Source organism: Dromiciops gliroides, chromosome X, assembly GCF_019393635.1.
Source record: "Dromiciops gliroides isolate mDroGli1 chromosome X, mDroGli1.pri, whole genome shotgun sequence".
In the NCBI taxonomy this organism is placed as follows: Eukaryota; Metazoa; Chordata; class Mammalia; order Microbiotheria; family Microbiotheriidae; genus Dromiciops; species Dromiciops gliroides.
In genome coordinates this window covers 46,489,031-46,501,856 of record NC_057867.1, presented here as the reverse complement: position 1 = coordinate 46,501,856, position 12,826 = coordinate 46,489,031, and the positions used below count along the sequence as shown (strand labels likewise).

At 47.0% G+C, this 12,826-nt stretch overlaps 1 protein-coding gene across 3 annotated transcripts in view; it reads left to right on the top strand.

The window, feature by feature from the left end:
• ENOX2 (ecto-NOX disulfide-thiol exchanger 2) overlaps window positions 1–12,826 on the top strand; it is a 300,146-nt gene that overhangs the window by 21,009 nt on the left and 266,311 nt on the right. The window contains exon 1 of one of the 3 annotated variants that reach the window (XM_043974195.1): window positions 4,665–4,751. The exons of the other annotated variants lie outside the window; for them this stretch is intronic. The gene's annotated coding sequence lies outside the window, so the exon portion shown is untranslated. Of the gene's footprint in view, window positions 1–4,664; window positions 4,752–12,826 lie in introns of those variants that run through there. 3 annotated transcript variants of the gene reach the window in all.

Genomic DNA, 12,826 nt, shown 5'->3' with positions numbered 1-12,826 from the left:
ATAGACTAAAGCTCCCCCCTCCCCTCCACTTTGTCTCTCTCTATCAAGCCAGTCTAAACGTTGACTTTGCAGGAGTGGCTGCTGATCAGCTGCCTGGGCATTTCTGTTCCCATTCTGGCCGCTTGGTTGCTTGGGTTTTTTGGTCAAAAATGGGAAGTTCTGCTAAATCCTTTCTGTGTTTCTACATGGCATGAATTCATGGTAGACGCGGGAGTGTAGTTCTTTCATCAGCCAAGGCAGGGTTGTGTGTGTTGGGTTGCCCCACACATAGAGACACCGCATCGTAGGGAAAAGAGGGCCAGGTTTGAAGTCAGAGGACTTGGGGGCAAATTCTGGTTCTCTGTGATCCTGGGGAGTCACTTCCCTTTTTTGCCCTTGACTTCCTTCCTCTATAAATTGAGAAGGTTGGGACTCGCTGATTTCCGAGGATCCTTCTCACCCTAAATCTTTGATCTGCAGCAACATCGCAATAGACCAAGGCATGGGGGAGCGTTGGGGATCCTTTGCTCACTGCCCTGTGCAGAACTAATGGAATAGGTTGGAAGTAATGGAGAAGAACTGGAAAACCCCATGGAGAATTTGGGGGAAATGCGCTGATTTCCCTAGTGAGCTGGGAAAGGTAAGGAGTGGGGCAGAAGGTCCCACTGAGTGATCCTTGGCTTCTCTCCACTAGCTCCCTTCCTCCTCCGGCAGTCAGCAAGTTCCCTAAGAACCTGTTTTCTTTGGTGTGCAGTTCCCTATACAATGAGATTGCCCGTGAGATTGTAAGCTCCTTGAGCATAGGGGCTGTTTTCCTGGTACACGTGGGAGAAAGGATTCTTGGTCAGCTCCAGGTCAGATCAAGAGGCCTCCAAAAGCCCTTTTAGTGGGAGATTCTGGGAAATATGTAAGTGATTAATAAATGTTGAGTCAAAGAGGTGCCCCAGTTTGGTCTCCTAGTGTGCCTTTCTTCTGTTGACCATAAGGGCCTTTGTGTTAGAGGTCATTACATTGGTTGGCCCTCGGAGGGTGGAAATTAGAAGACAGTTTGATGACTCTGAATGACAAAGGCAGGGACACCCAAGGTCACCATGGGAGCCGGCCTCAATAGCCTTCAGCCAATACCCTGCCTGTCATTGAAGGCATCTCTGGGGAAGCTTCAGACCTCATCTAAGAGACAGAATCATTAGCAGGGACCCTCATCCTCCTCCTTCCTCCGTTCAGTTTTCTTCCTTTCCTCGTGGGTCACTCAGAACTATTTAATTTCTTCTGAACGCCTTTGCATATTGCATAGCCAAATGCTGGCTCCCAAACCACAAGCAGGATCTGGGCCTTGGATGTGCTTGGCGAGGTTCATGTTTCCAGACAGGATGGGGAATATATTTATTGCTCACTGTGTCAGCAGGGCTTCTGTCGAAGGCCAGTGGTGGTCAGCTCCCTTTGGGTGCTGGGAGCAGCGCTTGGGGGGAGGGAAGCAGACTGTGAGATGTGGTAGGTGTCAGGTTTTGAGAAGAGGCTGGATTCAGGGTCGGAAACACCCAAAGGAATACATACAAGCCTGTGAAGTCAAGAAGAAAATGTATAAATAAAGGGACAGATACATAAGCAAATAAATAAATGGGATAAGAAAACATACAAGCCTCTGACATAAATAAGAAAATGTGTGTATATATATATATATGTATATGTATATATGTATAGTAAGAAAACATACAGGCCTATGAAATAAATAAGAAAATGTATAAATAAATTTAGATGTATATAAAATAAATAAGAAAACATACAGATCTGTGAAATAAATAAGAAATATATGTTTATAGATAGATAAATAGTAAGACAACATAGAGACCTATGAAATAAATAAGAAAATGTATATATATATATATACACAAAAAGATAAAATAAATAAGCATACATAGAGGCCTGTGAAATAACCAAGAGGACTAGAGTTGTTTGAAGGATAGGATATAGGGGTGTGTAACTGCATTTATCCACATAGATTGTGTTGTCAGTCACAAACAGTTGACTTAACAAATACTTGTCGTCATGTGGTGTAGGGCACTGTAGCTCTCTGGGAGCCAGGCCCAGCCACCCCACTAACCAGCTGGGACAAGTTACTCTGCCTCCCTGGGCTATAGTTTTCTCATTAGTAAAATGAGGGGTTGGACTAGATGACTCCCAAGCTCTACCATTTTCTGATTAAACTCATCGCATTCTCTTTCAAAACCTTTGTCAGCCACAGGCGGGTAACCCTTGTTACTCCTAGATTAGAATCTAAACCCTTGAACTTGGCATTCAAGGCTCTCTACAGTCTGGTCCTAATCTCTTCCACTGCTTCAATTTTCATCAGTCATTTAGTCAACAAGCCTTTCTTAAACCCTTCCTATGTGCCAGGCCCTGTGCTAAGCACTGAGGATTCAAAGGCAGAAAAGCCTGGGGTCAGGAAGGCCTAGATTCAGATCTTGGTAGCTGTGTGACCCTGGGCAAGTCACTTTACCTCTGCCTGCTTCCGTTTCCTTATAATAATAGTATCTATGTCCCAGGGTTGTTACAAGGAGCAAATGAGATAAGATTTGTGAAGTGCTTTGCAAACCTACAGGTGCTATATAAATGCAGGCTGTTATTTTTTCTAAGTCGCCCCTGCTGTCAAGGAGCTTACATTCACGTCAATGGCTACCTATGTACACAAATGATCCATTCAGAGCAGATGGAAGGTGATCTGTTAGGGGAAGGAAGGAAGTCCAGGAAAGACCTGCAGAAGGTGGCATTTGGAATGAGGGTTTTTTTCATATTAAAAAAAAATTATTGTGGTAATTCCACTTTTAAAATGCAAATTATTACATATACGTATAGAACACTTTTTATGTTTCAATCGGCATTCATAAGCCATAGTTCTTTTTTCTGGATATTGAGAACATTTTCTATGATGAAGTTCTTTGAAATTGTTTTGGACCATTACATTGCTAAAAAGAGCCAAGTCTATCACCATTGTTCATCACACAGTGTTGCTGCTACTGTATATAATGTTCTTCTGGTTCTGCTCCTCTCATTCAGCATCAGTTCATGTAAGTCCTTCCAGATTTCTCTGAACTCCTCCTGTTCATCATTACTTTTCACATTGATTTTTTAAAACTTTGTGTTCTAAATTTTCTTCTTTCCTCCCTCCTCATCCCTCCCTATGAAATCCAGCGATTCAAGATAAGTCATACATGTGCAGTTATGCAAAACATCTTCTCATTAGTTAGGTTGTGAAAGAAAATAGACAAAATACCTTTAGAAAGAGGAGCTAACAAAATTATACTTCAATCAGTATTCAGATACCATAAGTTCTATCTCCGTTGATGGTTTGCATTTTTTCTTTCTTTTTTTTTCGGGGCATTGAGGGTTAAGTGATTTGCCCAGAGTCACACAGCTAGTGAGTGTCAAGTGTCTGAGTCTGGATTTGAACCCAGGTCCTCCTGAATCCAGGGCCGGTGCCCTATCCACTGTACCACCTAGCTGCCCCCAATGTTTTGAATTTTTCATATGTCCTTTTGATAGCATCCTGCTCATCATTTCTTTCACAGTTACTATTGTTAACTGTATTACCCTTCATCTTATTCCCTCCCCTTGATATTTAATCTATTTTCTATCTTCCTTCACCCTATCCCCCCATAAAAGTGTTTTGCTTTTTACTGCCCCTCTCCCCCAATCTGCCCTTCCTCCTTCCATTGCATCTCCCCCCTCCATCCCCTTTCCCTCCCACTTTCCCACAGGGAAAGATATATTACTATCCTCTCTTGAGTACACACTTATTATGTTATTCCCTCTTTTAGCCAATTATGATGAGAATTAGGCTCACTCAGTCCCCCCCGCTCCTTCCCCATCTTCCCCTCTAATCCATACGCTTTTTCTTGTTTCTTTTATGTGAACTACTTTTCCCCAATCCACCTCTCTCTTTCCCTTTCTTCCAGTGCATTCCTCTTACCCCTTAACTTTATTTTGAAGATGTCATCATGGGTCAGCTAGGTGACACAGTGGTCAAAGCACCAGCCCTGGACCCAGGAGGCCCTGAGCCCACATCCATCTCCAGACATAAGCCACCTCACCCTGCCTGTCCCACTAAAACCAAGGATAAACAAAAAATAAATGCTTTACAGATATCATCCCTTCATATTCAATTCACACCTGTGCCCTCTGTCTAAGTGTATTCCTTTCAGCTGCCCTAATACTGAGAAAGATCTTATGAGTTAGAAGTATTATCTTCCCATGTAAGAATGTAAACAGTTTGATCTTTTAATATCCCTCGTGATTTCTTTTTCCTGTTTACCTTTTTATGCTTCTTTAGAGTCTTGTATTTGAAAGTCAAATTTTCTATTCAGTTCAGGTCTTTTCATCACGAATGCCTGAAAGTCCTCTTTTTCACTGAAGTGAGGAAGGAGGACATTGCTGGCATAGGCGATGGCCTCCAGGTACTGAGCCAGAAGATGGAGTGTTGAGTCTGGAGAATTACGGTTAGTTAAGGCAGTGAAGGTGGGCAAGAGGGGGCTGGGAGGAGAGTGGAGGGGGAAGAAGGGGCCAGGCTGGGAAGAGGTACAGATGCCAAACAGAGGACTTGATCTTTGGTCCCGTAGATGGGAGTGCATTGAGCAGGGTTGGGACAGGGCCAGAGCTGCACTTTAGACAGTTCTCTTTGGCAGCACAGTGGTGATTGGACTGAAGTGGAGTGGAGTGGGAAGAGACTTGAGGCAGGGATACCCATTAGAAGACTATTTCTGGAGTCCAAGTGAAAGGTAATGAGGGCCCAAATGCATACAGAGATGTTGTGAAAGGACAAATGAGACTTGGCTGTGGATCTAGTCTATGGGGGTTAGGGTCACTAGAGGCCTGTGGTAAGTCATGAAAATCGGACATAGTATGTCATGTGAGCACCAGGGAGAAGGCCAGTTTGGTTGGCCCATGGAGTAATAGTGAATGAGGCTGGAGAGGTAAATGGGAGCCTGCTTATGAAGGACTTGAAATGGCGGCCAGAGATTGGTTTTCTCCTAGACATGAAAGGAAGCCACTGTCGTTTATTGACCAAGGGATTGGCACGGTCAGGCCTGTGCTTTAAGCAGATCACGTGGGAAGCTCTGTGGAGGACGGATTAGAGAAGGGAAAAACTGGGACTAGGGGACCCCAGTGGAAGGCCTGTGTGTGATGGGCCAGAGGAGAGGTAGCTGGAAGCAGATGGGGTTCAGTGGGTGGGGTACAAGGGGGGTTGTGCAGGTGGAAATGACAAGGTTTTCAGCCAACTGGATGGCGGGGTCGAGGAGGGGGGGGGTGGGGAGTGTAAAGTCAAGGATGATGTGAAGATTTGGGAGCTTGGTGACTCAGAAAACGACAGTGTTCTTTTTTTATTTTTTTTTAGTGAGGCAATTGGGGTTAAGAGACTTGCCCAGGGTCACACAGCTAGTAAGTGTTAAGTGTCTGAGGCCGGATTTGAACTCGGGTGCTCTTGACTCCAGGGCCAGTGCTCTATCCACTGTGCCACCTAGCTGCCCGCAATGACAGTGTTCTTGACAGAAATTGGGAAGTGGGTTTGACCAAAAGATGACCAGTCCTGTCTTGGCCATGTTGGGTTTGAGATGGCTACAGGGATGTCTAGTGGGAAAGCCTGCTAGGCTTGTCGGTGATGCAGGCCTGGGGCCCAGCTAAACATGAAGTCAGTCAAAGGTGGTAAGGCAGGGGGCAGCTAGGTGGTACAGTGGATAAAGCACCAACCCTGGATTCAGGAGGACCTGAGTTCAAATCCAGCCTCAGACACTTGATATTTACTAGCTGTGTGACCCTGGGCAAGTCACTTAACCCCCATTGCCCCCCCCTCCACAAAAAGCAAAGGTGCTAAGGCAGGGCAGGGCAGGGCAGGGGCCACCTTCTGCTTTGTCACATACCTCTAGTGCCCTCACAGTCTGAGGCACACCTGCTGCTGCTGCTCAATATTTCTCCAGTGGGAGGGGCACTTTTTGTTTTATTCTTCTCCCCTCCCCCCATAAGTGACCCAGCTCTTTGCTGGAAATGGAGGCCCAAAGGCCAGTGGGGGATGGTGCTGGTAAAGGGCAGGGGAGAGAGGGAAGAGGAAGCCAGGCAGCACATTTTGCTCTTTGAATTCCAGGGAAGCATCCAATTTCTGTGTGTTTGCTCTGTGGTTAAGCCCCCATTCTATGTGTGTCTTGGATCTGTTTGGACAGAGAACACGTGTGTCTTTGATTAACCTTTGGTTTGCTCCTCTGCTGTACTGAGCACAGTGCCCCCTCCACCACCCCCACCCCTGGCCCCAGCAGCCAAGGCCAGGCTGGGCTGCAGGAGGGAAGGCCCCAGCCAAGTGAGAGCCATGCAGAAGACTTGGGCCACTTGGCGCTCCCACCTTGGTTACCACAGCCTTGCAGCAGGGCAGGTTTTGGGCCGTCAGGGGTCGAGCTGCTTAGCAGAACACATGACAAGGCATCTCGCTACTAGCAGACACCAGCAATTAATATGTCCAGGCAGCAGCGGGTGCCTCATGAATATGTTAATGGACCACATGACAGCTGTCTAATCTTGGGGGGGATGGGGATGGGACCTGGCCCCGGAAACCCTTGCCAGACTAGCTAAGGAGAAGCAGTGAGGTGCAGGGGAAAAGGCTCAGATTGGGGTTCAGGCATCTTGGGGGTTGGCATCCCAGCTCCCGCACTTAGCGGCTGTGTGACTGTGGACAAGTCAGTGGCCCTCTCTGAGACTCCTTCGATGAGGCTAGTCCCTTGGAACATAAGGCTCATTGGGAGGAAGATGCTTGCTAAACTTCAGCCATAGTTGTTCCTGTCGCCACTCCTGCCTGTCCCAAGGCCCCTTTCCCCTCCAAACTAAGCTTGCCAACTTTGTCCCACTGCCCACAGGCAGAAGGAAGCCAGGTGTTTATTTTTAAAGGCAACCAGGAGAGAAATTGAGATGGGGACTGGTGAGGGGAAGTCCCAGAGGAAGGAATCCCTTCGAAGGGTACAGCTTCCAGGCTCCAAAGCCCTGAGAGATGAAGGGGCCTGCCTGTGGGGCAAAGGTGGGACTCCCAGCTCCCTGGCCTGCCTGCTGACAGTGAAGGCAAGGGCCCTCCTCCAGCCCTGAGCACCATGTCTGGTATCCAGTAGGTGCTTCATAAATGCTCGTTGACTCTATGCTCCATCTCCTGACTCCTTGGCTTTGCATCAACTGGACACCGTATGTGAAATGCTTCCCTATCTTCCTTTAAGATTCCAGGACCCCCAGCTGCTGGTGCCTTCTTCCTCCCCCCCCCCCCCACCCCCCCCCCGACTTGGAGACAGGAAAGTCTGAATTCCAATCTCACCTCTCTCAGTGACTAGCCATGTGACTCTGAGCAAGACTCGGCACCTCTCTGGGCCTCAGTTTCCTATCTGTGCAGTGGGGGTGATAGTGGCTGTAGTGTAGGCCTCCCCTTCTTGTCAAGCCATTGTGTGACGTGTCTGCTGCTGTATTTTGTGAAGCAGTTACTAGAGATCATCCCAGCCAGTAGAAGAACCTATCACTGTGGGGCCAGCTCCCCTCCGGGCCTAGGAACAACAGCTGATATTACTATGTTTCCTAGTGGACGGAAGGGCTTCCCTCCCACAATCCCATGAGAAAAAGGGCAGGGATTGTTCTCCTTATTTTATAGAGCAGGAAGCTGAGGGTGAGAAGGGGGAGGGTCACATAGCTAGTGACCAGTGGGTCCCAAGCCCTCATTTTAAACTGAGCAGGCCAAGGTCCAAGAGAGGATTGACCTCAGATCACATGGCTAGTCACACTCAGAGATGAGTCCAGAGCCAAGGGCTCCAGGTGGCTGTCCTAGGGCCCCTTCCCTCGTGGCTTTGGGCAGGGGCTCACAGTTGGGTTCAAGTCACTGGAAGTAGGGTGATACAATGGATAGAGAAATGAATTTAGAGTCAAAGGACCTGAGTTCAAATTCTGGCTCTGCTACTTACTATCTTATTGACCTCAGGCAAGTGTCTTCCCCTCAGCCTCAATTTCCTCATCCGTCAAATAAAGGACTTAGACTATATGACTTTGGCGGCCCCTGCTCTAGGTCTAGGGTCTTGCCGTGCAACCTTGGGCAGCTTCCTTTCCTTCCCTGAGCCTCAGTTTCCATCTCTGTAAAACTGAGGAGGCGGATCAATAACCTCGGAGGGCCCTGGGAGCTCCAGATCTCTGATGCTCAGGGATTTTACTCTCTTTAATTCAAAAGACTGGCGGCTGACCGAGGGAGATTCATTTGCATAGATCAGCCAGCTTGGATGATAGTTTCTGGGAAGGCCCTGGCAGCTCTGTGCTTGGGTTTGGCTACCCGCAATCAGGATAATGGAGACATTGCAGCATTGGGTTTTTACCCAGGATGCTTGGGTGCCTTCCTTTCAACTCTTGCTAATCTGTCTAGAAGCTGCTGTTTCCCTCTCCCACTGCCTCATGGGACATTGTGGCAGTCATGTTCGCCATCTGAGCCTCTTCTTGCTTTGGAAAGAAAAAAAGGGAACAACAAAGCCTTCGGCTTTGGCCCTTTTCCCTGTATTTTGAATGGCCCTTCTGAGGGGACTTGGGAAAAATTGGAATTTGGCCCTTGGGTTTGGGGAGGAGTTCCCTTATATTGGCCAGAGGCAGGCCAGGCAGACAAAAAAAAGTAGCTGGTGCCTTTGCTCCTTCCCGGGCTTTCCTTCTCTGCTGTGCTTACCTGGCCTTGTTACCTTTGTCTGTGGTCAGAGGGAAGCAGCCAGGTCATCTAGGTAAATGGCTCAGCCTCTTCCCTGGTAAGGTCTGCTAGCCAGTCAGGAAGCATATACTGAATGTGGGCTCAAGCACTGGGGACCCCAAGACAGTAGTGGGACCAGGACAAAGGCCTGCCCTCAGGGAGTTTAGTTCTAGTGTGTTAAGTAAATACTCATCTAGGGTAGCACAAAATAAATCACTAGCAACTGGGGGGATCTAGAAAGGCCTGGACAAAAGCGCAGAGGGACAGAAACACAGCATTGCATATGGGGCACAGCAAGTGGGCACGCTTGTCTGGGACACAGGATGTGGATGGCACATCTGGGAGGGACGTGGGAAAGACTACTACCCCATTTGGTAGATGCGGAGATCGACTCTCCCAAAAGCTCTGTTAACTTGCTCATGGTCACACAGCTAGTGAGCTGACCCTTGAACCCAGGTCTTGTGGCTCCAATTCCAGTGCAAGAATATGTTCTCTACAACAAGCAGCAAGTCTGCCAGTTTGGCTGGACGCAGCATGTCATTGGTTGGAGTGGGACCAGGCAGAACTCGAACTCACAACAATAATACCAACAGCTAATATTTATTTCTTGAGCACTTTTTAGGACTTGTGAAACACTTCACACATATGATCTCTTGTAATCCTCACATTAACCCTGGGAGGCAGGGGCTTTGATAATCCCCATTTTGCAGATGGGGAAAGTGAGGCAGGATCCTGACTTGGGGCTTCCTGCCTCTAAGTCCAGCACTGTCTCCACTTTGCCACCTAGCTGCCTTAGAAGCTTCGCTCTTAGCCCAAAGGCAGTGGGGAGCCACTGAATCCTTTTGAGCAGAGAAGGGACTTGGTCACACAGACCCTTGCCCGGCTTTCAAGTTCATCCAAAGTTCTGGGGCTGGGGCTGTTCACAGTTTGCAGAATCACACACTGAGATTTCAGAGGAGAGAAAATGACCCCAAATCGTATGGTTTCTCCTCCCTCTGATTTTGTGATAATAATAGAAAGGAGACAGCATAGCAATGGGAAAAGGCCTAGATCCTTGCTTGGGATTCAAGCTCAGTGGCTAATTAGGCAGGCCACTTCTCTGGGACTCAATTGTCTGATCTGTAAAATGAAAGGGTTGGATTAGGGGATTTGTAAGACTGGGAAACTAGGCAGCACAGAGGTTACGGCACCGGGTCTGGAGTCAGGAAGACTCCTCTTCCTGAGTTCAAATCTGGCCTCACACACTCACCAGCTGTGTGACCCTGAACAAGTCACTTCACCCTGTTTGCCTCAGTTTGCACATCTGTAAAATGAACTGGAAAAGGATATTCCAGTATCTCTGTCAAGAAAACCCTAAAAGGGGTCACAAAGAGTAAAAAAGGACTGAAACTCAACAATAACAGTAGATAGGAGGCCCTTTCTAGCTCCAAACCCTACAGTTCTGATGCTCTTTTTTCTTTTTCTTTTTTTTGTAGGGCAGTGAGGGTTAAGTGACTTGCCCAGGGTCACACAGCTAGTAAGTGTCAAGTGGCTGAGGCCAGATTTGAACTCAGGTCCTCCTGAATCAAGGCCCGGTACTTTATCCATTGAACCACCTAGCTGTCCCCAAACTCTACAGTTCTAGAAACAACTGAACTACTCTTAGTACAGAGAGGCTCCTCACTAGAATATTGACCATTGGCCATACCAGCGTGAAAATCCCACAAAGTCTCTGAGTCCTTTGCTCTGGTCCTTGGCCTTCCATGATGAGGGCAACAGCAGCCAGATGTGCCAAGACTGGGGGCCTTTCAGACCTGGGCATCTGTGGACACATGTCAAGGAGTCCATGAACCCAGATGGGAAGAGGTGACAACTTCCTTTGTTCCTTACCCCAAATCAAAGTGTAGAATTTCACTCAATTCTTCCCCAGTGTGACTCTGAGCAGGGCTCTCCAGGGTTTGCCAGGCTGCCAGAGGGCCCGGGGCTCACAACCTTTCCCTTGGCCAGTCTGAACATCCACAGCTGTAGGCATTTTCTATGGGAGCTCTTTGTCTAACGGCCAACACTCTCTTGGATGAAGGGAATCCCATTCAATATTGCTATTCTTGAGATAAATGGGACTCAAAGACAAAGGGAAGCAGCCGCTAATGGCAACATGACTCCAGGCCTTTCTAGGGGAGGTGGACCAAGGAGGGGCAGAGCGGGCTTCATTGTGGGCCCAAAGGCACCAAGCCACAGGATCCCATTCACTACAGTGCAATCAGAATGGTAGATCAATTTCCCTGGTGCATCAAGGAAGCAGTTTTTAGATAGTCACCTACCTGGTTCCTGGAGTGTGCTCTTTCCTCACCTCTTTCTCAGAATTCCTTATTTCCTTCAGAGACTGGGCCCCAAGCTCCACCTCCATTGGAAAGCTGGTTTTTGAACTTTGCCTCCTGCCTCCCCCCAGTACCTTATGTCTATTAAGTATAGATATATCTATATATGTTTTTTTTCCTCTGATGGAATGTAAGCTACTGGAGGCTGGAAGATCTCACCCTTTGTCTTTGTATTCCTAGGACTGAAACCCGCATTTCAAAGGGGCTCAATCATGTGTTTGTTGATTTTACTGATGAAGACAGTGAGGCACAGAGGGGTTGAGAGCCTGCCCAAGGTCACACAGCTAGTCAGTGTCTGAAGCAGGATGTGAAACTAGGTCTTTCTGATTCCCAGGCTGGTAGTCTAGCTACTGTCCCACCCTGCTTCTGTTGCTTTATAGTTTACGAAGTACATTCACCTGTAATGGAATACTATTGTGCTGTAAGAAATGATGAGCAGGTAGATTTCAGAAAAAACTGGAAAGACTTACATGAACTGATGCTAAGTGAAGTGAGGAGAACCACTGTAACAGCAACATTGTGTGATGATCAACAGTGATAGACTTAGCTCTTCTCAGAAGTACAACGATCCAAGGCAATTCCAAAGGAGTCGTGATGGGAAATTCTTTCCACATCCAGAAAAAGAACTATGGAGTTTGGATGCAGACTATTTTCACTTTTGGTGGTGATGTTTTTGTTTCTTCTTTCTTGGGGTTTTCCCCTTTTGTTCTGATTCTTCTCTTACAACATGACTAATGTGGAAATAAGCTTAACATGATTGTATTATCACCTATATCAGATTGTTTGTTGAGAGGGGAGGGAGAAAAATTTGGAACTCAAAATCTTACAAAAATGAATGTTGAAAACTATCTTTACATGTTATTGGAAAAAAAATATATATATATATTGTTTTGATTTGTTTTTTTGTTTTTTTAGTGAGGCAATTGGGGTTAAGTGACTTGCCCAGGGTCACACAGCTAGTAAGTGTTAAGTGTCTGAGGCTGGATTTGAAGTCAGGTACTCCTGACTCCAGGGCCGGTGCTCTATCCACTGCACCACCTAGCTGCCCCTATATTTTTTTTAAAATACATTCACAGCCATGTTCTCCTTGGGTTCTTCCCAACAACCCTGAGAGGTAGGCAATTCAAGTATTCTTATCTCCATTTAATAGATAAGGAAGCTATGGGGCAGACAAGTGACTCCTCCAAAGTCACAAAGCTAGTGTTGTTGTTGATGCTATTGTTGTGGAGTTATTTTTCAGTTGTGTCTGACTCTTCATGACCTCATTTGGGGTTTTCTTGGCAAAGATACTGGGGTGGTTTGACATTTCCTTCTCCAGTTCATTTTACAGGTGAGGAAACTGAGGCAAACAGGGTGAAATGCCACAGCATCCCAGTACTGTCCATGGGGGTTTCTTGGCAAAGACACCAAAATGGTTTACCATTTTCTTCTCCAGTGGATTAAGGCAAACAGGTAAAGTGACTTGCCTAGGGTCACCCAGCGCCATCTATCTGCCTCCTAGTAAGCATCTGGAATTGTTTCCTGACTCTGCAGTAGGCCAACTGAGCCTAGGGCTTTCTCTTTTATGCTACAGTCACCTACCATCCTCTTCAAAGAGAAGGTGGGAGTGGAATAGTTGGAGGAAATATTACAGTAACATAGGATGATGTGATGATGAATCAAGTACAATTCCCGTATATAGGGAATTCTTTTGATTTCCAATCTCTGTATCTTTTTTTCCCCTGGGGCAATGAGGGTTAAGTGACTTGCCCAGGGTCACACA